Raw genomic sequence first — 3,693 nt, forward strand, 5'->3', positions numbered from 1 at the left:
TTGCATTCAGGAGGAGAGTACAGACTGTGTCAAACTGGGCCGCCTGATGAGCCCCCCCAACAAGCATGACATCCGCTGCGTCTCCATCCTGTCCCATCATTTTGCCCCCCCTCTGTACTAGACTTTATTTGTCAGACATTTATTTTGTCAGATCTTGTTAATTATTATCTGTCTTTTTTCCTACTGAAAAAAAATAAGGACTTTTATGAAAGCAGCACAAAAAATAACTAGCACTTTTGTTAAAGCTTGAATTCAAATTTTGAGGTTGAAAACCAATTTAAAGTGGACCTATCATGCTATATTTGAATAATATAGTGTAGGACCATACCTATATAAGGCATATTTATACTTTTTCTTTTTCAAAATACCAAACAGATCATGCATTTTAGCCATGCTTCATTTTGCTCAATTTGACATTTTTTAGCTCTGTTTTTGCAAGGGCAGATTCTGTGAGAACAGCACCATCTACAGGCCTGGCATATGTACTACAGCGTCTCCAGCGCTTTCAAACGGCAATGGCCGTGGCTGTCTCCTCCTGATTGGTGGAGTTGGCCCAATAGCCGTAGCGCCACTGTCCTGACGTCAGGACAGTGTTCAAATCTGGATCAGTTTTTACCAGATCCGTTGCAGCCCCTTTTTTAGAGATTTGGGTATGGAGGAAAATAGAGAGGGTTGTGTTTTCTGACACCGGGGACACATATTCATGTATAAAAGACGTACAAAAGTGCATTTTGCATGATAGGTCCCCTTTAAGTTAACCTGTTCCACCCTGAGCCTGTTTTTCAGGTCTCAGGCTCGAAAATGACATTCCCAGAACAAATGACCATATCTTCCCTTCTAAAAGGGTTAAATTAATAATCTTTTTTCTCAAAGTAATGATAAACCTGTGAGTTGGATGTAGAAAAGTCAGAATCAATATAGATGTTTTTTATTTTAAAGAAAATTCAGATTGAACATAGTAAAAAACTGTAAATTATAGTGTCCGTCCAAAAATTCTTTTTTACTTACAGTGTAAACTACCCTTGGATGATGGGTTAGTCGACTAAAAGCTTTAGGAATCCAAAGTACAACATATAATAAGTACCCTGTATCAAGATTGATGCAAAACAAGTGACATTTGATCTTTTTAGAGAGATTTAGCAAAAGAAACCCACTTCTGGGGTCATTTGGGTGGATTTGACCTATCTCTGGCCCCCCTTGGTCGATTTTGATGAATGAAATCTCTTTATAACCGCTAGAGCCAATGGAATCGAGGGAAAGTTCTACACACACCAACACATTAACAAATAAGGAGTGAGAGTGACGCGTGGCTAAAACCGGAAGCTGCATACACTCTGTTGGCTACCATTAGCAGCTAACTTTTCTTCTCGGATTTTTACATAAAAATGGAATTATGGATTATAAATAATTTTTTCAAAGTGACAGATACATTATTAACCTACAGTATGTGTAATTCCCTCGAAGCACAGGCAGAGACAAGTGGCTTTCTCATTACGGGTTTATTCCTCTTCAGATCCACCGTGAAAACTACACAAACAACAGTATAATCAGGGGTGCACATAACTGGTACGCAGGTACGCATGCGCGGCAACCATCTGAAATGCGTACCGTCACTTGTGTCACGAAGCGCATTTGCGTACCGACGTACTTGTGAAGCTTTTCCAGAAGGCGGTTAGATCACCGGACGACTGAGTCGGTCTCCGTGTGCACAGACAGGGCTGCTGTTAACGTCGGTTACAGCAGCCCTGCGCTAAAACAGCTGATAACAACGTTCACACGCTCCGCGGTCATGAAGCTCTGTACTCCACTACCACCCCCACCCCCCCCCCCCGTTGACAATCGCGAAGCGCTGTACTCCGCCCCCCCCCCCCGTTGACAATCGCGAAGCGCTGTACTCCACTACCCCCCTCCTCCCCCCCCCCCGTTGACAATCGCCAGAAGTTGGAGTACCAAACACTGACTCCAGGTACTCATCTGAGTACCTCACTGAGAAAGTTGTGTGCACCCCTGAGTATAAATGACAAATACAGTATCGTGTTAGACACACTAACATGCACAGTGAGTGAGATAACTAGCAAAGTAATAAACGTAAAAGTAATACACACAACAACATACCTCTTTGGCTGCATGCTCTGAAAACAGAGGGAAGTATTCTTCGGTTCTTACAACTTATATATATACACTTAGCTAACGGAGCTGTATCCGTGCATCTTACGTGCCGTTTCTGGTCTCGGTCTCGCTCTCTAACTCACGCGAGAACAGCATAACGAGACGCGAGCTTGGACTTCAAAATAAAAGACTAAATATTCCACGCATGAAATATTACAACAAATTATTATTATTACACTTAGAAAATACATATAGCAGTTCAATTGTGAACATGTAAAGGCTACACTTACACTCCCACCAAATCACACATTTCCAGTGAGATTTCACACAAAATGTTTGTACAAAGTAAACACTTTACCCTTTGAAATAGACATTACCTGTAGATAACAACTTAACATGGAATCACAGGCAACACATTAAACACCTTATTCTGCCTCAAGCAGAGTAACAACCTTGTGTACAGGTCTTTCAAGGAACACAGTTTTAATTGTGGGTTTCCCCTTTTTGTCTAATGTGGTTTGGCTAACCAGTAACCTACGTTTTCTGACCCTACTATCTGACCCTGGAAAGGCTTCTGTGATTTTTTAGTCTTCTTTCAAGACAATTTAGGCGGTGTACTGCGCACGTTGTCAGGTAACTTTGGTCTTTCGCCTTTGAATGGTTGTACATTCATTGGTTCTTTGTTGTTCTTTGGCATGTCGTTTCAGTCTTGCAATTGCTCTTACTACCCTTGACCAATCAGAGCATTTCTGTAAACGATCCAATAATGACCGGTCTTCTTTTGCCTTTGTGTTGCACACAATAGCCTTGCGAATTTCAGGATCATCCTCATTGATTTCTCCCACCTTGCAGTCTCTTACAGGTAGGTCCTTTTGCCAAAGAAACTTTGGTCCTGTGAACCAGTTTGAAGTCTTCAGTCGCTCTGCAGTTAAACCTCGAGAGGCATGATCTGCTGGATTGTCTTTGACTTTGGTTCGGCTCACATAGTGTACTTCAGTTTTGAGACTGAGAGAAGGTTCTACACCTGGTGTCACTTGTCTTACTACTATGCGATGGCTAACGCCAATGGCGTCTCCATAATCTAGACAGGGATTCATGTTTCCAACAATACTCCATCCAAGGTCTGTACGTTGTGCGTAAGGTTGATTTTCTTTGCCAGACACAACTTCTCTTGGAAGTAAAGCTTGTGAGCAGTTGTACCCTATGAGCAGACCCACTTCACAGTCTTGCAGAGGTGCAATCTCTCCTTGGAGGTGCTCTAGATGAGACCAAGCTTTTGCAGTTTCATCTGTTGGTATGTGAGTTCTGTTGGCTGGAATGAAGTCACGTGTATAGACTGGTGGTAAGGGAATATTTTTACCGGAGTAAAAGCCTCTGACTTGTAGGTTGTTCACTCTTTGAGCGCTTACAACTGTGGTTCTTGAGGTCATAGTAGATAGCTTGAGCTTGACTTGTTGTTTACTTGCTTCCAAAGCCTCAGCTACTTCACTTAGCACAAATGTTGTGTCACTTTGAGAATCCAACAGAGCGTATACAAGGATTTCTTCTGCTGGTTGACATGTGGATGAAAGCCAGACTGGAATT

The sequence above is a fragment of the Trematomus bernacchii genome, unplaced genomic scaffold (genome assembly GCF_902827165.1).
Source record: "Trematomus bernacchii unplaced genomic scaffold, fTreBer1.1, whole genome shotgun sequence".
Classification (NCBI taxonomy): Eukaryota; Metazoa; Chordata; class Actinopteri; order Perciformes; family Nototheniidae; genus Trematomus; species Trematomus bernacchii.